Source organism: Anser anser (genome assembly GCF_964211835.1).
Source record: "Anser anser genome assembly, chromosome: 2".
In the NCBI taxonomy this organism is placed as follows: domain Eukaryota; kingdom Metazoa; phylum Chordata; class Aves; order Anseriformes; family Anatidae; genus Anser; species Anser anser.
This window is the reverse complement of record NC_139721.1, coordinates 103,839,341-103,865,210: the sequence shown is the minus strand read 5'-3', so window position 1 is coordinate 103,865,210 and position 25,870 is coordinate 103,839,341. Positions and strand designations below refer to the sequence as shown.

Genomic DNA, 25,870 nt, shown 5'->3' with positions numbered 1-25,870 from the left:
CAGCAAACAGACTATATATCTAAAATCAGTTTAATTGGGTTGTGTATTCTCAACATTTTTGATCATGAGGGGCAGCTGACACACAAGGTCCTTGGTGGAAATAGTTATTTCTTGGAAGAATCTGTAAGAGAAGGAATAATAACATACCTATTTTTTCATATAGTCTCTGATCGTGCATTACTGAATCTCAGACTACATCTCATGTCACACTCTTTAGCCAGATCTCAAGGTATATTACTCTTATATTGCAGACAGAGAGAGAGAGACAAAGGCAGAAGGAAGTAAAATGATTTGCCTAGCTACCCAGGGAGTAAATAGCATATTGAGAATTGTATTCAGTTTTTCAGGTGTCCATCTCCAGTGACCTGTCAGCTGGGACTGTTTGTCCCACTTCTTGGTGATTGTGACTTGATTAAGAGTGACCTTTAGAGATGATGGAGGTTTTTACTGAAAATGCTTATTCTTCTCAGAAAATCACAAAAGCCCACTTTTCTACAGTAGTCAAATATTCATCCTAAATTCCTTAGAAGATATTGTGGAGAAGCTGGACATTTATAAGTTAATTAATATCAGTTCTTAAGAAGCATGAAAAAAAAATCTCACAGCTGAATCTGAGAATGACATCATTTAGCTTGGCCAAATAAAAAAAACCTACCTATTGTAACAATAGTTGATTATTTGTAATAAAGAATATATCCATGGAGAAAAAGAAAAGAAAAGCTAGTCAGGGTGCGGCAGACAACTATTAGAAATCTATATCATTTAGCTTTTTGCCCCATGCACGAGCAGTGAGTCTTGTACTATGCAATAAAATGAGTTTTCTCTACAAAAGTTCTGCTTTGATTGTCATAGCAAAGAACAGTTCACAGGAGACATTAGAAGATGGATGTTTGTTCCCTCCTGCCTTTTTTAATGAGTTAGATATGTGTAGGTTAGAATTGCAGAAGGAAAAATGACTATACCTATGACAGTCTTTCATAGATGACTGAGCAAAAGAAAATCCTCGCTTATCACATAACAGAGCTTACAGCTAGATTTGTTCTCAGTCTGTGGGGTTTCTAGGAAATTCATATATCATGTCCCAGTGCAATGAACTGTTATGAACACAGACCACTCAAGCATACCAGTATGTTGCTTTTGCTTTAGCATGTAGTCAGATAAAGCTTTGAGGTTGGACATACAGGCACTTTTTCCCGCTTTCTTAACCTAACTAATCTCTAACTGTAAATGTTGTACAAATCCCTAAGCAAGTAACTGATCCTTTGCCTTCTAAGAAGCCTGGTGACCTATGTTTTTAAAGAAAGGAGAAATTTCTTGAAATTAGTTTAAAAACACAAAAATTGAGTGCTTGTTCACCACAGTTGTATACAACTACAGTACATTTCTTTCTTTCTTTTTCCTGGAATTATGATAACTGTCAAATATATGTCAAATAAAGTATTTAAAGTTTAATGTTCAGCATGGAGGAAGAGACTGAATATGCTGTGAGAAAATCAGAATCACACTTCAGTTTTGTAGCACAAAGGCAAAGGAGGTTTATAAGTGTTAGGTTAGGTTTGTATTCTAGGCCAAGTTAGTCAATAACTTTGGACGTGGAGTGAAAACATTTGCCCTTAATGCTGTGCAGGACTAAAACTGGTGAAAAGATACAATGAGAACAGAGAGGCAATGCAGATCTTACAAATTGCGTATGGTATGGAAAGGAGGGTGCCGTGACTTTGGGCAGGTGAGATGAGGAGAGGACACAGTAAATTACAGGAAGAACTAGCGGAGGATAGATATGGTAATAAAGCTACCAGGATAAAAATTGAAGGTTTTGTTGTCTGATTGTGTTGTTTAGGAAAAATGTTGAGATTCTCAACACCTGGATCTCTGATAGATTAAAAAGGAAATTGAAGTGAACTTCAGCTATCTGTTACATTTCTCATCCATGCTTAATCTTCACAGCATTGAAGTTATTTCAGCCATGAACTCTACTGTTGTGGCCCTTAACAGAAGCTTCAATAACTCCTAAGGTGACCGGTAAGGTCTCGCACATCCCAGTGGTGCTGTTAACTTCAGAGAACTATGGCCCAGTCCTTGTCTAAATGCAGTGGGTTGCCTGTGGAGATCTGTGACGGTCCGTAGCAGTTGTAAATGTATGTTGGTCAGAGGCACAATTCACATTGCATAAGGTTTTCACAATGGTTCCTACCTACACACACACACACACACTCATGCTTAACACTACTCTAAGATCATCTAGTCCAACCTTTAAGCTCGTACTGACAAAGCCAGCACTAAACCATGCTACTAAGTTCTACATCTGCCTGCTTTATGAAGACCTTCAGGGATGGTGACTCAACCACTTCTCTGGGCAGACTATTTCAATGCTACACAACCCTTTCAGTAAAGGAATTTCTCCTGATATGCAACTTAACCTCCCCTGGTGCAACTTGAGGTCGTTTCCCTTCATCTTATCACTTGGTGCTTGGGAGAAGAGCCCGATCCCCATGTCACTACAACCTTCTTTAAGGTAATTGTAAAGTACAATGAGGTCTCCCCTGAGCCTTCTTACAATGCTCTACATTCTGGTAAGATCTCAGTGCATGAATTGTGCACCACACTGCATAAAAAATGGGCTGTCACCAAGTATTTATAATTCAGTATTTGAAAAATCACAGGTAGTGCATACTAGTATATAGGAGATTATTCCTTACCATCTACTGTGAGTTGCGGAGGTAACCTATGTTCAGGAAAAGGTGATACTTGTTATATTTGTGTCTCCTTTTCTCATCAGTTTTATAGGCTTTCACTGAGTGAATATTTGTATATGTACTTATCTCCCAGTATAATTGCAGGAAACACTTGAATAATCTGGGTCTCTGATTGAAGACTGTGGTTGGAAGGAGCAGGACTTTCTCATTAGACCTTCATACATAAGCTGTCACAAAAGGTGCTCTGGAGGGCAAACACTCTGGCAAGTACATAATAATGTGGTATCTGGAGACATAGCCAGCTGAGGAGGCCACCACAGAAAGACTTTGAGGGGAGTCAGAAGCAGAGGGAGGTGTGCTGGTAGGATGAGCTTTTTTCCTACCTGCCCCATCTCTGCATCACAAAGCAATGAGTTTCCCAAATCAGACACAACATCTTCCATCTCCAGGGACAGAGGTCTTGCAAGGCACATCAGTCTCTTCAGGATGGGCTCTAATTGGCACTAGCCTGAGTCTTAACATTCATTACCTGCAACTGAGTGGCACTCAAAAAGTCTGATGACTTTTCTCTACCCTAAGAAATTTTCAAAGGAAATAAACAGAGTTGCTCCCAATCTGTTCCTTACAATTGAATGACCTGAACAAAATCAGTGAGGGCCAAATGGAGCCAGAGTTTGAAGCCAGATAAAGCTTATTACATTACATGGAAGTAATGTCATCTCAGAATAGCTGAGGAAGTTTCTGTGAATAAGAATCACTTAAACATGTTATACTATGTAATACATAATGAAATTTGTTTTGAAGATTGTAGGTCGGCATGTGCAATTATAAATTTATCACAAGGATAAAAGAAGTCATGTGAAAAAGTAAGATTCCCTGGCTGTAGGACCTTTCCATTTCCGAAACTCCTCATATTTTTTCTGCTGTGTGGGTGTGTTCTTACATACCTGGAGAAAATTACATAGTTCTAAAAATTTAATGTTATCCAATAAAGAACATTTTGCTGAGTTTCATTATAGACCCATAATGTGTTCTCAGAAATGGAACACGATTTTTGAAGAGGAAGTTATTAACCATAGTGTTATAACTGTTAGGCGCTCAGGAATAAGATGGATGAATGGAAAGAATATGCTTATAAGTCATTTGGGGACAGTGTTTTCTGCCACATTTTTATTATTACGGGGGGGGGAGAAATATAATGGTATATATTGGAATTATTTGAAGGCTATTTCATTTGAACTGATTAATGTTTCTGCTGGTTAAAAAGGGTTTTCCCATTTCATGATATGAAGACAAATTAGATAGAAACTGAATAAGTGTTTTATAAAATAGCTTTCATCTAGACAGAATTGCAAAGATGGGTCTGTTCCTATAAACTGTCAAACAACAGAGGTAGAACACTCTCAGTCTTCTCCAAAGATCTACTTGTATGCATTTTTTAAAAGGGAAAAATAGTATATTAGCTTATGACATGAGTATCCCAAAGACACTTGTCGTAGAAATGCATGCAGAGCAGCAAAGTATTGTGTGTGCTGCCATTTACTTCAGTAGAACTTTTTTAAGTTGTAGTTGTGCAGCATTTAACACTTTTTGTACCTAAGGCATTGCTTGGACTAACGGACATATTTCATGCATCAGCAGGAAAGTGCATGTGTTTATGAAAAAGTTAACTGGAAAGAAGGAGAATGTTTGGCACTATTCAGAATTGTATGTCCATGTAAATGAGAAATTTTACACTTTTCTAAAACACTTTTGTAATTGTGCTGCCCAGAAGAATTTTTGTAGAGAGAAGACTTCATTCACAGGAGTTAATTTTTTGAAAAGCTACCTGAGCCGTGCCTTCAAACATGGCTCCTGAACCCTCTTTAGTTTAATTTTCTGTATTAGGAATGCTAGAAATAGGTCCCTTCATTTCTGTGTGTGTGAGTATAAGGATGAAAATGAGATTAGTGCAGTTTTTGAAAACAGATGAGGGCAAAGTTTGACTTCTTCTTTCTTTCTCAATTGATATGTATGATGGGCAGGATGCATTTGTGGGATGTATTTGTGTACACAGGTAAATAAAACCACACAGCCTTTAATAATAAAGAATTGAGTTTAAGAGCATTTGTGAGTTCATTAGATTAACCAGCCACATTGGGAGAGGTTACAGGGAAAACACATCCTGGTAGGAAAAAAAACATTCTATTAGGCAGCAAACACACACTGTATATATAGTGCATTCTTATTGTTGCTTCCATATTCATTAAAGTTTAAGGACTTAAAAGACTCGTCAAAATGTTATACCAAGCTGAGAAACATTGCCTTGACATGTCTTAGCTTAGCAAGTCTTACTGACATTGCTGGCACCGAGTCTGAGTAGTCAAGAAAAAAATTACATTTTTCAATTCACTTGTATGTTTGTCCCCAGTCTGCACTTCTTGTTTTTCTTCATTCTTGATATATTCTTCAAAATTTTATACCTTTCTCATGTCCCTCTTGTCTAAAAGTGAGATGGTATTTACTTGTAGGTATATATGGAGCTGATTAGGGAAGGTCAACTCTGAAGTTAGATCTGAATTTTCTTCAGGTTCTGGGAATGTCATATTGGAGGTTTAGTCCAAGTCCATTCTTACTCTTCATTTATTTATTTATGAATAAGAGGACTTGGGGCAGGCTTAAATACACATGATTACTGCACTATGAATAGCTAAATTCAAATATGGTTTAACTTATATTGCTTTCAGGAGGTTCCACTTGAGGTAGAGGACAAATAGAAAAATATTCAGGGGATGAAGAAAGTAAAAATGGAATGGAGAGTGAACAGAGGGGTTTGGTTTCTTTTGGTTTGGTTTGGTTTTGGTTGGTTGTTTTTTTGTTTTATTAAGAAAGAAGTGAAGGCAGAAAAGAGAATAGAGGGATAGAGGGGTGGGGAAACAATGGTTTGTGTACTAATATAGAAATTATGTGCTCAGTAGACTTTGACAACAGTGCTTAGGAGTCTTTGATTGTTTAATGTTTTATACATATGTTACTTTGTAAGTACCTCTTTCTACCTGTTTTCTATTGTGGTGGTTGCTTTGTTTCTTAAAAATATAAAGAACTCCTTAAAAATTTTTGAGTCTGGGGTAGAAATGGATGGGAAAAGAGCTTTAAAGACAGGATGGTGTATCACACGTTTACATAAATATCCTGTATAACAATCCATATAGCATTAGTTTTGTAATGTAATAGAAAAATTCTATTCATTTGAATTTAAAGATAACTGTTCTTATAGCCATATATAAATACTTCTGTCAGGCCAAATGGGAAACCAGTAGTTTAGGCAGTCAGTCAATATGTCTGAAGAAAGAAAAACATGGGGGAAGGGTAAGGAGGTTGGCATTAGAAAAATGAATGCTTCTATTTTCATGCAGTGTTGTAAGTCATTGTTAATGTTTTCTCAGAAAATGTCCAGTGTAACTTACCTAGCTCCCACTGGTCCCCTGGGAATTTAATGCTGATGTTAGTGAGAAGAGAGGCAGATGAATGCAGTGTGCTTGAAAATGCCCCTCCAAAATTTCAGTGGTATGCAACTGAAATGCTACAGGAACATGACCTACAACAGACTTCTTTCCAGTGACACCTCTGTCTGTGAGATGCAGAAAAGGGAGCCTTTTGCAATAAGATCCCTTCCTCCTAAGAAAAGGCCTTTTCTGTCAGACTTTGCCTGTTCTCTGAAGCATCTTAGACCTAAAATAAATGTGAAAGCAGTTGGGTATCTTTATACTCTGTTAAGTAAAACTTAATTTAAAAGTAAAAAGCTATTTTTACTCGACCCACTGGTGTCAATGACTTAGGAGTGCTCAAATGGCTTACATTTTTATTATTCTGGATAGAAACTAAAAGCATTAACTTTTGTTTTGTGCTCGTCTCTGCCTAAAGCAAATTTTTATGGTCTAGTTATGTTCTCTTGCAAATAGGTTTTTATAAGTAAATATTCATGGATGATTAACCGTCCTGAAATAAAACTGTTGTCAGGTGTTTAAAATGTGTGGGGCATGAGGGAGAAGGTATGTGTATGTTGAATTGAAAGCTAATTTCTACATTTCAGTGCATCTGCAATGGCTAGTAAAACTGGGACACCTACATCTGTACTTCCAAGGGCATGAGCTGGGGGGAGGCATGTCTTTTTAATTTAGTTGGTTCTAGTGTTAGGGATCAAAAAAATTTTGGAGTGGTGAATCGATTTCTTAACTTTTGCAGTGTAAAGGAAGGATGTCTTAATCAAAGTAAATTTTTGAAGACCAATATTAGTTCTTTGAAAGTGAAACAGGCATCGACTGAAGAAATGACACCTGAAGAAACATAGAGAAAAACCTGTAAATGAGTCTACAGAAAATACTTTTATGTGTTGTTTTGCTGTATCCATCAATAAAATACCAATATACTGCTGACTGGTTACTTGTCACTATAAGAAAAAACTAATGTATTTTGGAAAATGATTTTCTTAGAAAAGCATGCAGAAATCTTATTTTCAGATTAGTATTTCAAACACTAATTTGGGCTTTCTCACTCATTCTTATTTTAACCGTAATTTGCACGGCAGTATACAGGCTGTAATTAATGCAGTGGACTCGGTTGAATAACTTCGTAACTAACAAGAGACAGTCCTTTTTGACCTTCATTTTAATATTGCAAAATTAGGCAAAATGAAACAACTTCTGCAAAAGAATGAATAAAAGATGGTTCAAGAGGTGGCCTGTTTCCATAAAATAGCAATATGCCGTTTGGTTATCCATTAGTCACTGGTAGTTGGTTGAATTCTTAGGTGGGAAAAGCAAAGCATTTTTTGTGTCCTTTTATTTCTGCTTGATGTATAAAGAGGATCTGATTTTTTTCATTATGTCTTTCTTCTGCTTTAGGAATATTAGATCTCACTTTGGAAAATAGAAGAGGCCTAATTGGAAACACACCCCCACACACCCCCAGTCACATCCCAATCTCATGAGCCCTCTATTTTGTTTTTTCATTAGGAGGAACATGAAAGCCTGGACATTTGGGGTGTGTCCCAGGGTGATGGGAGTGGGATTTGGTGTTTGAAATCAGTGATGTGTTTATCAGGGAGATCACCTGAGAGGGAGCTTCAGGTTCTAGTAGTTACTCTGTGAGTTAGGCCTGCCCTCCTCACACACAACTTTTCCGTAAAGAGCTCGTTCCTCCTTGCCATTACTACTTCTGTGTGCTGGCAAAATTATGGCTGCCTCCTTCCTTCAGCCTTTCTGGGCTCTGGAGGGCAGGCACAGGAGTGCTGCGTGAGAGGTGAATGTAATATGCACAAGCTACGTGACTGCCGGTGAGAGATGTTGCATCACCTTGACAACAAGTAGAATTTAAATCTGCTGATTGACACTTTACCTACTTCCCTTGCTTATAGTTTTATGAAACCTGCTGTTTTTCAGACAATGGAAAGAGATTTCCTCAGGAATGTGAGCGCAGGGTCAAGAGAGTTATTTACATGAGGGAGGAAAACGAGGGAGCAGGCCCGTACGCTGCATGGAAGCATAAGGTTCATCAGCGGCAGTGCGTTCGTGGCATGCAGAGGCAATTACCAATAATCTTGTTTGAATATGGGAATGAATAGAGTCATTCATGTTGCTCAGGGTAGGTTTGGGTTTTTTCTTTCTCTTTTTAGAGGGGGTGAGAGAGCTCTCCCCATCAGGCAGGTATTGTGGAGCTGATCTTTAGACAGCCACAGAAGAAAGCATCCTGTGGTGCCTTTCTCTGCCTTTTGTTAATAATAGCTAATCTGAAAGCAGAAAGGGATTGAATGGGTTGCCACATACCTGCCGCACTTGCCAGCTGACTTTCTTATTTATACAGGGTTCCCTGTGAGAATTTCTGGAAGGTGGGAAATTTGTGTTTTAAATTAAAAACAATGAGCAGTGCTCATTTGGGTTAGCTGGGGACTGCCAGAAGTAGAAACGTAAATGACTTTCAAGGATGTAGGATGCATTGATTTCCTCATCCTTCTTTCAAATTTACTGAAACCTCTGCAGCATATTTTAGTAGTGATTCAAATCCATGATAGCTGGATCAGTATGTGGAAGTCAAAAAAAAAAAATAAAAAAATCCCATCTTCTCGTCATTGAAATTTATGGTAAAAGGTAGCCTTGCAGTGAAACTAAGATTTGGCCTGTAGCCTGCTGGGTTTTAGTTGTGCCGCATAATTGCATGCAGTACTGTTCACACAAACTGAGAGAGACTGCATGCCACTAATTTGCAGAAGTCATTAACATGGTTTTGGGGGAGATGGTGAAAATTAAACATTATCAGCTGACTGATTAATGGGCATTTACGGTGTACAGTGGTAGTTACTGAAAAATAGAATCTTCCGTTCACCAAGTCAAAACAGATTTTTTCTTCTTTTTCTGGCTCGGCAGATGGCAATGTTAAGTGATTATGCATTTTTGGAAATGGTTTTTGAAATATTTTTACATGATGATATGAAGGCAGGCAGCAAAGAAGAAATTCTTGAGACAGAATATGAAGATTCTGTTTACATATGGAGCAGAAAGTACTTTCAAATTTGGGGCTTGCTTATCTTGAATAAATCCCTGCGGTGAACTCCATCTTTGGCTGCTGTCCAGCTTCCTACCATCACCCAGTATTTTAATGAAAGTCAGAAGCCTTTGTTATTGAAGCAAAAGAAAATGACCCTCCTTCCTCTCTTCTTGAAAAAACAGGTGCCTACAGCAAACAGCTTTTTTCATCTTTCATCTGTGTACATGTGACCAATCAGTGGCCTGATTTGGGAACAGTATATCCTCCTATACTTCAAATTATATATACCTAGCATATATCCTGTGTTTACTGTATGACCTACATTGTGTTCAGATTAAGCTTTAATGTACAGTGAATCAGTTCAAGATGTGGCACAAATTTCTGTTTCTTATATAGCATAGCATCTTATCTTTAACTTAGGCCACATTATAATTTATTTCTAAGCCAGGTTTTTGTCCTTTTCATCATGGGAAAGTATTTAAAAATGTGTTTGATATGAAAAATGTGCTTGGTATGAACAGAATTTTATTAATATATATATTTTTTTCAGCACAGTTTGTACACATACACATATATATGGATGGATCTATGCCATACAGCCAGAGCCTTAAGGACTTTAGATTCTGTAAGAATGGAATCTACCTCTGGTGATGGAATATGAGGAAAGAGGGCAATTATTTACAAAACCCTTCTGCTTTTGGGCAGAGGAAAAAGATGAATGTGTTGTGCGTGGTTGCATATACACAATCTCTCCAGTAGAAAACACATTGCTAGTTGTCCAGAGGTTTTATATACAAACAGATGTCTAGACTTGCATTACTTACAGTGATAGTTGGAATAGCTCATAAGAATGTGTAATAGGCAGATGTTTAATCAGAGCTCTTTCCGATTCTTCAGATTTTAAAAACAAACATATGTTTGTCTCCTTAAACATTTCATCATACCAGGAAATAAGATACACCAAGTCTAAAATGTTTAAATTGCATCTGTAGGTATGCATGTCTATGTACTTCTAAATACAAAAAGAAGAGCAGGCTTCAAAACTGTGTCTGAAAGTGCCAAGTATTTAAAACAAAACTACCAGACATAGACTTAACGCTATCTCAGCCACAGAAAGCCAGGAAACAAAATGAATTTTTTAACTTTACCCATTAGTAGTTTAAAATGCAATATCCTAAAAGAAAGCTTGCTGTTCTGAACATGCAACTTTAAGTACTGACCCACTTCTCTTGGGATATACCTGTGGTAACTCTAGGTTAGGGGTACTAACTCATGTTTAGGTCATGTTCTTTCTTTGTTTTCCGGGGGCATGGGGGAAGTCAAAAAACTCTGGACGTTTAAAAATCCTTTGAGAAAATCATTGGCTGCTTGGATGAAAACTGCCTGCTGATTATACCTTGCAAACCAAAAATCTAAGGATTACGCGGTTGATAGCTGCAAAGACAGCAGGTAGAAAACAGACAAGCAGTGAAGCAGCTAGTAATTTTGACATTTAAAAAAAAAGGCATAAGGAAAATTAGCCCCTTTGCAAAACAGAACCAGCGATAAGTTTGTAGCTGGGATTTCCAGCTGCCGATGGGCCCTCAGAGACAGGATTTTTTCTTACAAGTGACATCTACACTGAAGACAATTCAGCATTTCAGGAAACTGCAGAGCAGTCTGTAATAGAGATCTTGTCTCAGCATCAGCAGCTGTAGGTGTTTAAAAATGATAGGAATATTCATACATACATTCAGCGGGTAGGCAAAGAGACTGTTTAGAAGCAAATAAGACAAAGATAAGAATTCTGGTTTTGTGCATAATCTGAACACTGAAATTTTACCCCTTTAAATATGTCTGTTATATTAATTTACTCTAAAACTGCTATAGCTGTACATATCTTCAATAGATATTTCTCCTGTGCTGGTCCAAGAGCAGGTTTCTGTGGTGAGTCACATTTTGCAGTAGAATGAAAACCTCGTAGAAGATGAAAACCCTACCGCTTAACATTGAAAGCTTGGGGAAAGCTTGGGTTAAGGTTGGATCTGAACTTTCTGGTTATTCTTTGTCTGACTTTATTTCTAACACCTAGGTTTAAACAATTCCAAAGAGAAAAACAGATGTTTCCTTCTAGAATAGTGCAAATCAGTACCATTCATTCTCCAGATCAAAATGAAGAGTCGTGTATGACTATAATTAAGGAGGAAAGGAAGGAGGAAAAGGTTTAGTAAAGAAGAAGCTATTTATTTATTATTTGATCTGAGTATTTTTGAGTTCTTTAATTACAGTCGTAGTGTGGCAGCATGGGGCAGTGTAAATGGTAGTTATTTTATTATTTAAATCCATATGCACACCTGTAAGTATGAAGATAATGGTTATTTTTTGTAGTATGTCCTAAGTCATGTCCAGGTTTAACCACAATTTTGACAGGAGCCAACTTCTACACATTTAACCATGGGTCAATGCTGCTTTTTCCCGTCTGTATTTATTTTTAATTTTCTTTCTAATAAAATAATTTTAAATGTTTATTTTTAGCAAGCAGGAAGTTTACACACAGGAGGATAAAATATCAAATGGAGCAGAAGTATAATGTATGAAAACTGTTCTTTAACTTGTAAGCAGGTCCCAAAATGCTAGGTTTTATAAGTTTGCTGTTAGGAAAGTTAAATTTCAGTGTTTTGGTACAGGTTTTATGTTTGATTGATTTCTTTTTACCAGCTCAGTTGGTCCTTAAAACAGTTGTAGGCTTCCTGAGCATTAGTCAAGATTTAGCTTCTTGTCTTGTGTACTGCAGAGCCAGCAGATTCAAACAGCAGCTGGACTGGTTCCAGGGCTAGTAGATTCAGTACAGATCCCTTAACTTCGTGCACCTGTGATTCCTCCTTTCAGGAGGTGACCAGCTGTCAATATAATGGTCAAAGATTCTCCTTAAATACTCTGCATTTTAACAGTAAAACCAAAAATCTGTAAGGAAGTTGGCATGCAGACTGTTTGCTGCTTCTAGTTCTGTCACATAGTATGCTTTCGTCTTCTCTGGTGATGTGTTGGCAGAATTATCTTTTCAAACATCCTCAGCGGATTCCTTAACAAATAGCTCCTCTAAAGACCCTGTCTCCTTGCCAGGATGTGACATGTCTTCCCATGCAACCAGAACAAAACTGTTCAGATCCAGAATTTTTTCTGGCTTCCTCTGAGCCAATGTTTTTCTTGTCTGGTGTTAAAAAGTAAGATCTTCATAGTTGTTAATCTTGCCATTACATTGCAACAGTCCCCAGCTAACTATTCAAGAGGAATTTGTCCTGAGCTGATGTTTGTTGCCTGCCTGTTTTCTTTAAAGCATATTAAGATAAACCACATTATTCATAGACTGAGTGTACAGTATTTACAAATTGTTGCAAAAAACTTCACATAAATTGTTTCAAGACATCAAGAATTTGTTTTCCTAAATCTTGCTGACCATAATCATTTGCCTCACTATGTGCAGGTAGATGACACTACCCTCAAACTATTAACACATTTCTTTCAGACCTCCTTTATCTCTAGCTCTGATTCTTCGTCTGTGGTAGCAAGCAGTGCAGACCAAGAGCAGGAGGTTTGCAGGGCTGAAACACTTGGTGGTGGCTGATGTCCACGCTGCACACCTTTCAAGCTGCTTTGTTTCAGACTAGTCCTAGTCTGGGACTGATTTTGCACATGCCTATTAGTGGCTGGAGTGCTTCAGGTGCTCTTCTGAAGAGCACCTTCCAATTTAGTTTTGTACAGAAGAAATTTGCTGTGCATGCTCCAGCTCGGTGTGAATCAAAGCACGGTAAGTGGAGACAGTTGAGGGGTTTGATTTTTTACTTTTTTTTTTTTAAAAAGGGGGTTAGTGATCTAAACTGTTAATGTGAACACAATATGAATTGCCAATAGTAAAAGCCTACTAATATACTATTTTATATATAGACTTTTTTTTTGTAATTCCTTTATCATCTTTTGGTGATCACCCTTTTTTTCCTCTATGGAAATTACTTCTATGATTTCAGCTTGCACCTCCTTCATTTCAAGTCCATTATTTGTCCTGTCCTCCACTACCAGATTCAGTTACCTTTGTGTGGCTGATGTCCCTGGCAGATGTCTTTGTCTGACCTGAATGCTCTTTAGCACCTGTCAGCTTTCCTTCTCACTCTTATTTAAATTCTCTAAAGCTTTATGATTTTTTGTTTGCCAGCAGTTTTGTTCTTGTTTAAGTTCTGCTGCCCCAAAACTTTTGATGCCCCAATAGAACTTTGCTTTTAATTCTCTAGTCTTACTTAACGGAGTAAAATGGTGACATTTCTGTTGTCTAGCTATGTCTGTATTTGCAATGGTAAGCGCTTTGAGGATCTGAATTATTCATTCTTTTTTCCCCTTAAACTCGAAGTGTAAGCTTCAAGGTAGAAGAACATGAAGAGGGTGGAGGACCAACTGCATATCCAGTTCTACCACTGAAAGATTACTTGTCTAAAATTCAAGATTTGTGGATTTGACTTAAATTCTAGTGTGGCACTTAAGACCAAGATGTGGCAAGAGGAAATCATGATACAGTTAAACTTGTACTTTGATAGGCTTTTACAGTGTCTTTGTCAACAGACAAAAGAAGTGTTTGAACAATAGAAAATGAAAATCTGCTGTTCTTTGGCATTCTCAGAACCTGTGGGGAATCCTAGGCAGGTGGCTAAGAATGAATGAGCAGGTTAAATGGTTTCCTCACCAACTGCTGGTGATAAGACAGTGATGACCCACTTTTGTTAGAAGTAATGTTTTCTGGAAGCTAACAGAAAACACTCATCTCAAGAATCTGTTAGTCCTTGAGGCTGATAAGATGCTGTTCTAAAACTATCAAAAGAAGAGCAGAAGACAGAAAGAGAAATGGAGTAAAACAAACTGTACAAATTTAGAAGGCAGACATGAAATTTTACTACCTTGCATCCCAAAAAGCCAACTTACAAAATTTTGATCTAAGGCTCATTATATTATGTACAAGTTGAAGTTGTTCACATTTGTATGTAGTCACAACAAATTATTTTTCAAACCTCATTCTATCTGAGGGAGCTAAGATGAGCACATACTAGTTTTATTGTACAGAGACAGGCAAAAATAATAATGTAAAATCTGGGATGACAAGATTACATTTCTGATGAACTTCTTGTGAGAAAGAATACATTACTCTGTCATGTAAATTAGTTGAAATAACACAATTTGGGGGTTTTTAACAAGATACACTTTTCAAAATTAATCATAAAATGGTTTGGGTTGGAAGAAACCTTAAAGATCATCTAATTCTAACCCCCTGCCATGGGCAGGGACACCTCCCACCAGACCAGGTTGCCCAAAGCCCCATTCAGCCTGGCCTTGAACACCTCCAGGGATCGGGAATCCACAGCTTCTCTGGGTAACCTGTGCCAGTGCCTCACCACCCTCTGAGTGAAGAATTTCTTTGTAATATCTAATGTAAATCAACCCTTTTGTAGTTAGATTTAGATTAAGCTCAAATATTGAAAGTAATTTGGATTAGTAACCATACTGTAGAATAGAACATTTCAGCACTAGCTGAATGAAAGAACATAGTAGCCAACTTATTTGTCATTACCTATGCTAAAGCAAACCAAATTAACCTACCTTATTTATTACTCTAAATATTCCTCCACTAAGTGACCATATAAAGCTTCCCGGTGCATTTCAGCCAGTCCAGGTGTGCAGCAATTATCCACGCAAGTGCTTCTCAAGTAGCTAATTTTGTAACTATTTAAAGTAAAATAAAGCCTATAAATTGAATTAATGTTATTGTGGACTAGTGTTTCATTAGAGTGTACCAGATTAGGGAGAGGTCTTCTACCATTCTCTTCCAAAAGAAATCTGCAATGCCTATTTTGTTCTCTGATAAAACAGGGCATATTTCTCTATATATCTTGAGGGGATTTCTTTTTAATCTGATATGCATAGTATTTCTTGGCCATAATGACTGATCAACTTTTGGCCAAAGTCTGCAAGTCTTTATTCACCTTCCATTTAGTTTCTGTCTAAAACCTGAAATAAATAAATTAAAACACCAAATGGATGCTTTGTCTCCAGAGATGCTGTTAATACATTGAGCTGTTTATCTGGTTTCATCCTGCCACCACATTCGGCTCTGTAGCTAGAACAAATGGGGCTGATTATACGTACAGTCCTCCTAACGGGCCACACGGGGATTGTTGGCTATTAACGGCGGCCTGTTGCTAACAAGAGAGCCATCCACTGAAAGGCTGTAAACTCCTGTAGTGATTGTCAGCTGCCTGTCAGATGTCGGTTCCTGTCATGTATCTGTATTGTAGGGGTTCAATTTCTGTTTCGTGTGAGAAAGTGCCCTGTGCTTGTGCAGAATCAGTTGAGCCTGTGACAGGAGGGATTGGGCACTGCAGTGCAAACACTGCTGGTGGTTTCGTGGCCCCAACTCTCCTCACATTACTGTGATGCAGCCAACAGCAACCCATGAACCTGTGCAGGGGCGCCTCCAGCTCCAGTACTCTGCCAGAAAGAGTCTGGGCCTTTTCCTAAAACCTGCCTAAAAACAGCCATGAACACGTTTGCTTTTCATCTGGAGGCTGAAGTGATTCTGTCTTTCCAGTGGTCCATCATAGGCTTTGCTCTGCACTTTGTCTCAAATCCTGGTTGTTAAGAAGTAAATTCATAAGACTTCACTAAGTGGAGCCGAGCAGAGCTGTTGGAGACGAGGAAAGAAATGAAGTGCCCTATCAGAAAAGCCCTTCTGAAGAGCGTCCTGCACTGAGCTTCTCATTTGCAAGAAGCGCTGTAGAGTAGCAGTGATCTGTTTGCCCTTGTTCTGGAAGGCGTCCCTCTGCAAATCCCCTGTGCATGCCTGAGTGTCCACACACGGGCTTCTTATTTTAAGCCAGAAATATTAATTGCTGCTCGTTTCAATGCTCAAGTTACACATTTAAATTATAATTTTTTTTTTTCAAAGATGCTGTGTTGGAACTTAGTGGCTCAGGTCAAGATTGCAATACATTCCAGATAGTTTTAAACTTGCAGTTGTCTGAAATGATTATTCAGAAGAAATTTTAAAGTAATGAGCCTTTTTCTGGTCTTTCTAGTGCTGTTATTTTGTGAAGTCCTCACAAAGATTAGTTCTGATTTAGATGCCTATTCATCAAAACAGAACAGAAACATTGCGATCTTGTGTTTTGAGGAGAAAAGTTGTATTTCAAAACTTCCTTTCTCATCAGACACTTTCAGATCACTTTGAACTAAGTGGTGCTCTGCACATATATCTTCTTCATGGAGAGGTAAAAGTTTCCTGTTGAAACATTTAGTAGCCTGTTTCAGTGCTGAATAAAAAGTCCTGTATATTTTTTTCTTACCTTTCCTGTCTGTATTTCATGTTTCAGAGTTTCCAGATTTGGGGAGTGGGCAGACACAAAGGAATAATATATCTGCTTAAAATTAAAAAACAAACAAAAAAAAGATTTGCAATAATCTCATCTATGCTCGATGTGAAGAGCTCCATGGCCTATGCTTTCACTGCCACCTCCACAGTGAAGCTGGGGGGTAGCGGGTAGGAAGCACTGGGGAAAAGTTTGCTGCTGGCTGTAGGGCTGGACCAGGCACTCGGAGGTGCTTGCACCAGCCAGGGGCACAGACCAAGCCAGCAGCCACAGGAGGACTCTGCTGAAACGTCTGCTGATACAAAATACAATTCTGTGGTATTGGAAAGCTGGACCACTTCATCTCGATAAGAAGTGATGAAAATAAATGAGCTCTGTGGCTTATTCTGTGAGGAACAGTGGAGGGTGCACATGAACTTATTTTAGAAAGAGGAAAAATTATTGTTAGATAAAAGGAGTTTGGCTTACTATTCAAGGTCAGACTTTTTTTCCCTGACGTTGACATAGACGTAGACAAATGGACAGACCAATACATTAATACACACCCATACATTGTTCTTTTTATATAATGAAGATGACTTTTTATTCAACTAAATACAGTAATTCTCAATCCATATATACCCCCAATGAAATTTGGCTAAAATGTTGATAAGCATACAGTGAAACTGTGAAAATGAATACACCTACATATAATGTATTTCATTCATTTACACAGTTGATAATTTAAATTGAGGAGGTGAGCTCACAGTGTTACAGGATCCAAAATCACCATGTGGAAATACAGAGACCTAGTCCTCAGAGAATACTAAGTATCTGCTGTTGGAAATTTCACTGCCCTCTCCCAACCCCAAGTTCCCAGGTCACTAGCTAGTTCTTTTAAAACTGGGCAAAAATACACCTTCAAATTCTTTTTCATACCATAGATAGGCCTTAGAGATTTGCTGGAAGACAATGCATTTTCTATTAGCAGAAAAGTTTTTTTGGTTCTGCAAACTTCCATTGTGCTGCTGCTGGTAACAGTTTAGGGCAAGCAATAGAATTTTCATTCTGAAATCTTAGATGGCATGAATGTAATTTTCTCCTACTACTAGATCAAAGGCGTTTCATTTCTTGGAACAGAAGCAGCAATGAAATCACATCAATGCTTTTCAAGAGGAAGACATAACCAGGGAAGATTCGAACGAAAGGAAAACTAGTATTCAAGAGTAAAGCACCCAATTCCACAAACAATCCTTGATTATGTATTATTTAACAAGAGGCATCAATTTGTAGTTCTCCTGAGGTTTATTAGTACTTTAAGTAGCTTGAAATTAATTGCTTAGCTTTTTGATTTTTTTCAAGGATTTGGCCAGATGTTTTCTCTTTAGCTCACATTTATGTTGGTTTTTTTTTTGATACATTTGTCACAAAAGATCCTAATTAGATTCTGCTATCTGAATAATGCAGGCTGCAAGTAGATTTGACTTAGCAAAGCTGCTGTTTTATATGAGGGTTCAGCCCCTTTTCTAGAAGATGGTTTCTGACTTGCTGTTGTGTGAAATGGACTGAAAATTTTTATGTCTGGAAAATGCAATGTATGTGAGTCAAATGGCCTAAATACGCAGTATTACTTGTTCCAGCCTCTGTGTATTTGGCAAGGTGAGCTGTGTATTGTTTTTACAGTGATGTGCCATTCTTTTGACCCTTACTTTCTGTTTTTATGTCAAGATTTTCCTTCTTGCATTATATTACTTTGTATTTGCTATAGCATTACTTGTTTTATAGTGGTCCCCTGTTTCATGGGTGCAAATTCTATTTCATTCTCAAACTGTAAATAAGAAGGGATGTCATGCTGAAGCAGAGTGTGCTGTCAGCATGTTGATAATTTTGAACACTCATTTGGGGGATGCAAGAGGTCGTCCACATAGGTCCAAGGAAGGCAGAAGATAAATGTCACATGGGGATTTTGTTCTTTTGTTATCTGCTACACAGCACATTTTTTTTCCTCCTTTGGTAGTATTTTAAATATAGCAGTATAACTCTTCTGGGATGCTCTCTCAGAATTATAGCTCTGATGACAAATGGGGTGCTGGAAGGATGCATTCAGCTTTCAGAGTTTCAAAGTCGTGTGAGAAAAGATGCCAGGTTTATGGTAAGATATCACTGTCAAAGATTTAGGACTCAGGCTGGCCTACTTTGAATGATTTTGGTGTACTTGTGAATATTCCTCTGTATTCTGAGGATCAACTTTGTCACTGATGATGTGGGTGCAGTCCCCACTGAAATGCAAGGAAACTGATGCTCTATCCATTATTAAAAGGCTGCACAAATAGACTTTCGCACACAAGTGCGGTTCAGAAAGGAGGAAGGCAGAGTTCAGGATAGTACAGTATTCTGTCTCCCCACCACCTATTCCAAGAAAAAAAAAAAAAGGATTTGTGTGTGGACAATAATATCCATCTGGCTACTACTGAAAATAGGGCGAAGGTGTAAAAAAGAAGGGGGGGGGGGGGGGGGAGTACGAATGGCCAGCTTGAGGAGTCTTTAATTATATTTGTTCTTCCTGACCTGAAAACCAGGTTCTTGAATTTCACAGGTGTAGAGAGAAGCAGTAATTCCAAGCACAAGGTCTGGGGTATAACTCTTCTTCAAAACCTCCTGGTATAAGGCAGAAACTATTGCCCCATCTACTAAGAATAGGTATGGTTTCTTATCCTGGGGTAATGCATATCTTTTTAATAACAACAATTCCCTCCTGTAGCACAGAGATCTCTTGATTTCTGGGAGTGCTAAGAATTGTGTCTCAAAAGTTCCTGCTTTGCTACTTTAAGCCTCTTTCTTTTGTAGATAAGTGTGACAGTAACAGTGAGAAATCAGAGAAAAGAGAGAATTTGTGAAGTTTTCCTGCTCAATGCAAAGAACTCTGCCCAGTAGTTTGTTTGCACCAAGGAAGAAATTGCAAAGAACAGGCCTTTATGAATCTGTTAATCCTAATGTGAAGACCCCCAATATGAAACAAGTTCTACTAAAAAAATGGTGGTATAAAAGAGGATTTATGGATTCGTGATTTGCAGGACCTTACAACATGTTAAAAAAATAAAAATAAAAAAATGAGCATCACATGGATGTAGATTGAGGAGTGGAAGAAACTAGTGATAGTGGCTAGTAGGCTATTGATCATTTTTCTTGATTGTGAAGTAGAACTATGTACTCACATAAAAATCCCATGTATTTTACATAGCATAAAAGTGCCTTCCAGCAATACTTGGTAATTCAGTGCTATGGAGAAGAAATAGTTTCTTGCCACTAATTAGGTAAACAGTATCCTGTCTTTTAAATTAATTCCCACACTTCTCTTATTTTCCTTGGCATTAGAGAATGTAGCCTAGGTAGAAGAGATTATCTGAGTAGAATGAGCAGTGACACTAAAGGTACGATAAACTAGTGGATAGTGAGAAAGATCATGCTGTAATTTTCATCACTTAGGAATTACAGAATATTAGTGCCCTTCCTTAGTAAAGGCCCCTCTAGATTGACAATTTAACTGCAACATTGCATAATAATTATACAGACAATATGAAATCTTCAGCAGCTTGTCTACTTTTTCCTCTTATCCGCAATCGATTATACTCTGTACGCTCATAAATGGATATAAGGAAAATGGTTCTGATTTTTTTTCAAGGCATCACTAAAAATGCTAATTAAATCTGTAATTATGGGCCTGCTGAGGATAAGGCATCAAATTCACAAGCTCAAGGATAAAATGTCAGACTTGGCCAGTGTAGGCTTTGTTTGAATGTAAAGAACGTCCAGACCATTCTTGATTATCAGAGTTTCACTCTGCATTTGTGGTGTGCTTTGCATTGGTTTATGGCAGACTGAAAAAAATGTAGAATGTCACCTGTTTTTCAACATAAGTGTCAATAGAATGAACATTTCTTTGCAATTGCATTCAGAGGAGAACAGGAACAAGCATTTATGGCATTTCTTAGTCTTTAAGTTATATCTGTGAAACTACCAAAACTCCCTTTTAATGTAACTTTTGTATTTCCAGATATATTATTTGCTTGATAAAGTGTTTTCATCCCTTCATTTGTGTGTGTTAGCAGTGTCTATGCTGCTGACAGTCTTAACAGCTTGCCGTCTCCAGAGACATATATTTCTGCATTTTTGCACCTGTGATTGCTGTTTTCTTGTCAGTCATGTAAGCTAGACGGCGAAAGATAGAAAGTAGAGAGTTGTTTTACTTACTCCTGCTGCAACAGGTAATGGGCAAACAGAGGATGCACCTCATGTGCTTGATTGAAACGTGTCGTCATTGGGATTACATGAGAAGTTTGTTCTCAGGAGGCTTTTACTAGGCCTTTAGAAAAAGTGTGTGAATGTGTAAAACTGTGGGATCGTTTGCTCTTTGTGGATAATTTGTACATTAGATATACAGTTGCAACCTCTTAAATGTATAACCTCAGGGTATAGTAAATCTATTCATTTTAGTGGCACTTACCTCCACAGGGATTTCTTTCTACACCCTTGTCATAAATTGGTTTGTAGCAGATGTGTTCATTAATTGGGTCTATTAATGATTATAATTTATTCTCTCTGTACTGCCTGGGATTTTATTCACTGTAGAATTGTCATTTTATGAAGTGCTCCTCTTGAAGGGTAGGATTAATGGGGCTCTGTATTGTAAATAACTGATACTCTCGAGCCCATCCTTTTCAGTACAGGAGCACTACCCACATAAGATAGTAAGCGTCAGCAGGATCAGGTCCAGAATTTTTAAATATTGTTTCAAAGTACAATAAATTTGCTGGGTTTTCGATTGATTTAAGCAGCCGTTGATATGATACACAAGAGCTTTTAGACTTCTGAGTTTTCACTGGAGCTGAGGATACTTCTATTTCAACAGTAGCAAAAAGTTTTGTTGGCTCAGATAATGTGCTGGGAGTAGCATGCATGTAATAGTAACTTGGCACTGTGTTAGGGTTACAATAAAATAGCTCTTAAATACATCCTTTTGGGAAACTTAGCTGTATTTATCATGCCCAGAATCTCAGCCTAAAAACTTTTATTATTGTTAAGTCAAGTACCTGCACAACTAATGAGTAGTAGAAATATTTCTGAAACTTTTTCTTTTATTGCCAATCATGATACTTGATTTTTAACATAAATGTTCTCAGCTTGGTTTCATCCTTGTTTCTTTCCTCCTCCAATCTGCTGCAGTCCTTGGTGATGGTGTTAATTTCCACCCATTTGATTATTTTATCCGGTAACTTTTTCTGCACCCAGATGTTTATATACTAAAACAGATTGTGGTTTTTGCCTTTTCCCTAGGTAACACTATGACATCTGTATTTAGGTTTTTGCTGTTGTTGTTGTTTTCAAGTGTGTGCTGCCATCTATAGAGTAATCATTGAAAGAAAGCTGGTATAAAAAGACATTTTATTGAAAGATTATGGAAAACAAGATCTAGCTAGTGGAAGAGGTATCTTAGAGCTGTTGGTCAGATCTCAAGAAATCCTGTTTCTCCATTGCCCCAGATGTCACAGTAGACACAGGTGAGAATACACCACTTATGACTTTTAAGAGTTAAGTTATTCAGTAGATTTATTTCTACTGGACAAACTACCAGGGCAGCCTGAAAATTGGAGTAAGGTTAGTTTGTCCTCTAATTGTGTGACTGGTTCCTTTTCCTTCCCCATTACACTTCACCTCTCCTAGTCCTGCAGCAGTTTTCCAAGATCTGTTTATTAATATCTTTTCTCTTTCTTTCTTTCTTTTTCTTTCTTTCTTTCTTTCTTTCTTTCTTTCTTTCTTTCTTTCTTTCTTTCTTTCTTTCTTTCTTTCTTTCTTTCTTTCTCTCTTTCTCTCTTTCTCTCTTTCTCTCTTTCTCTCTTTCTCTCTTTCTCTTTCTTTCTTTCTTTCTTTCTTTCTTTCTTTCTTTCTTTCTCTTCCTTTCCTTCCTTCTTTCTTTTCTTTCTTTCTCTTTCTTTCTCTCTCTCTCTCTTTCTTTCTCTCTCTCTCTTTCTTTCTCTCTCTTTCTTTCTCTCTCTCTCTTTTTTTCTTTCTTTTTCTTTCTTTCTTTCTTTCTTTCTTTCTTTCTTTCTTTCTTTCTTTCTTTCTTTCTTTCTTTCTTTCTTTCTTTTTACTGTCTTTCTTTTCCTTCCTTTCTTTTCCTTCCTTCCTTCCTTCCTTCCTTCCTTCCTTCCTTCCTTCCTTCCTTCCTTCCTTCCTTCCTTCCTTCCTTCCTTTTCTTTCTGTCTTTCTTTCATTCATTCATTCATTCTTTTTCTTCCCCCCCCCCTTTTTTTTTAATTTAATGTTGACTCCTTATTCCTCCTCAGCATCTTGTTAACTGGCCTGATGCCTCTCTTCTGTGTCCAGCTCTAACCCGTCAGGTTCCACGTTTTTCCCCTTTAGATCCCTTCAGAATGCACTACTGGAGATCAGCTCCCATTATCTCTCTCTTTCATTGTGTTTTCTTACTTGGTATCTATTTTATTGTATACATTTATTGCAATATGTTTGGTCTGGAAAGCACTTGGATAAGTCATTTCTTTATACTTTCATGAAGTGCCAGCAGGCTACCTGAGCACGCATAGCATCTGTCAGCATTTGTCTTGATGTTGTTCACACGCTTTTGAGCTTGCAAGCTTTTGACTAAGGATTTTAGTGTGTTACAGTCTCAGATATGGTAGTGTTAGGTATATGAGTTCTTTGCAGTCAGGCTTCTATTCATTTGACTTATGAGATGTGACAGAGAACAACTACTATGGTGTTAAGTCCTTCCTCAGCAACAAGTGTTGGAGTGAGGGGGTGTTTAACCACTACTATTTAAATGCTTTCTTATAACAGAAGACATCGGGATCAAAACAGAAGGTTTAACCTATATGGATGAAGTATTCTTAAAAATATCTTCTGACATTTTCTTCTTATTGCTGAACTTAGAAATTGATTTTATTTCCTGGCATGACAGACAAAATGAAGAAAAAAAATCAATAATGACGATTGATCAATGTTTTTCAAAACTGACTTAATAAGATAAAAATCAATGCAGCTGTATTATTTGCCATTATTTTATCACCAGTAACATTCAAACATGGTAATATTTGATTCTTAAGTTAAAATGTGAAAATATTTCAGTTACCTCCTGCAGAGAGAAAACACTTGAGGAGGGCAAGGGATTTATTTAGTCAGACTTTGGTTTTCTTTTTTAATCCTAATTTTGGAACTTTGAGTTTTGCAGAAACTGAACAGAGTTTTATATTGTAAGTGCCAGTATATAATTGTTCCTTTAAACACAGAGATTTAAATAGAACAAATTAATACTTGTATTTGCAAATTACAAGTTCTGAACCTCCTTTTCTCCTGTAAATAACAGTTCCATCTTCTGTGGTTGAAAGATCTGTACTTGCAAACTCCAAGATAAGCTTGGGCACCTAATTTCCCATGTGGCAGACTTGCAGTGCTTTGACTTTAGAGCCTTACTGGACAAATGCATTAGCTGTTTATCTTTTTTGGCAAAAATTAGATGTTCATTTGTTTTGTTTGTCTGTTTTTTTCCCAATGATCATTTCCATTTTCTGTCCCCACTGTCCCTAATAATAATAAGGTCCTTTGCTGATTTATTTTAAATAAATAAAAGTCTTAAATTCTGTCTTGTGTAATAACAGTAAACCAATCCCCAAGCCATGAGTTTGGCTTAACAGCTGAGAGTTTTTTTACAAAAATAATCTGAATTTTAATATTTTAGTTCCTGCCTACCTGCTGGCTTGGATTTAGCCGTTTGGGCTCCTAGTTTGAAATTACTATTACTGTTGAGGGCTAGAAACTGGCCTTATTAGGGAAGGAAGTCAAGATTCTCACATAATCATGAGGAAGTGTGAAATGGCATTTTAGGGAAGTATCAAATATTGAAAGACTCTTAATCCAATCCTGGATATTGGCAAGCCTCTGATAATGGCATCTTTTGTTTTAAAGATTTATTTCTTGAGAACAGAAAGACAGATTTCTACATAAATTTCTTATAGATACGGATTCAATTCAGTAACCTGGGCCAAAATGTCAGAAAATGAAAAATGCAAAGTTAATAATAGGTAGGCACAGTTTTGAGTAATACAGAGCTTGATTAGGTTCTCTGTTGGGCCAGTTACTTTTACCTCTCTTTTTAATAGATGAATGCAGTGAGTTTTCTCCTCAAATAACCCTGAGCAACAGCAATATGTACATTCAGCAAGAACAGACAATCCCACTCCTTTGTTCACTCCTTCATCGGCAGCATCGTTATAGACAATATCTGTGATTGCCTCATGAGAGAGCTTGCACTCGTACTTCTCTCCTTTTCCTCCTCTCTCCATACAGCAGGAAAGAAGTAGCATGGCATATTGCACAGCTAAAAGGTTATCAAGCCTGAATTTGTTACACCTCTGAATTTGGCAGGAAAGCATTCACAACCACTATAGGAATACATGGCTCATCACCACATGAAGCTGGACACCCTGAGAAGATAGATGATATTGGATTGGTTTTCACGTTGCCCTGCAAACAATCAAACAGGCGTAAGCTATGCAATCCAATACTGCCTAATTGACAGCTTTTCCAAGGTTCATTTGTTAACTGAGAGCATGACATGTATTGAAGTTGTTTCTTCATAATGCATTTGGCATTAACAGGAGAATCTGTCAAACACCTCAGATATCAGCATCTCAGTAATAAGATACTTTGCCTCCAGTCTTGACTTTCTAACTAGTGACTTTAAATTTGCAGAGGCATTTGGAAGGAGACTATGAGAGGACAGACAGGACACAAATAAAAAAGTTTAAGTACATTCCCCAAATTAAAATCTGTGAGAAAGTATTTTTGCTGTTTTGGATGTTTATGAGATTTATCCTTCAACAGTTTCTTTTTTCTTTTGTTATAAGACCTTGGTTTCTTGCTTAGTAACATACTCACTGAATAATGCATGGGGGTTCAGAGGTTTTTTTTTTATTTTGGTAGATTAAAAAATAGGCAGATCTGATTTTATTTGTAGTGATGAAGAACTTGTGTACAAAAGACATGCTCAAGGATTTAACTTGCCTGTGGATCCACAAGAGAATAAAACCCCAAAGAAACCCATATTTCTAAAGAATCTTAACCTTCCTCCAGATGAAGCTCACGTTTGTTTGAAAGAATGAATTACCTATGCAGAAAAGACCAGAGTATGAATTTTCCACTGATCTCGTCACTTTTTTTCGTTTGCTGTTGTAGCTAGTCACAATAAACAAATTAGTTTCTTAAAATAAAAAC

The 25,870-nt window shown here is 37.4% G+C and overlaps 1 protein-coding gene across 36 annotated transcripts in view; it reads left to right on the top strand.

Moving 5' to 3' along the window:
- Positions 1 to 25,870, top strand: part of TPK1 (thiamin pyrophosphokinase 1) — a 327,683-nt gene that overhangs the window by 232,666 nt on the left and 69,147 nt on the right. The window lies entirely within an intron of this gene.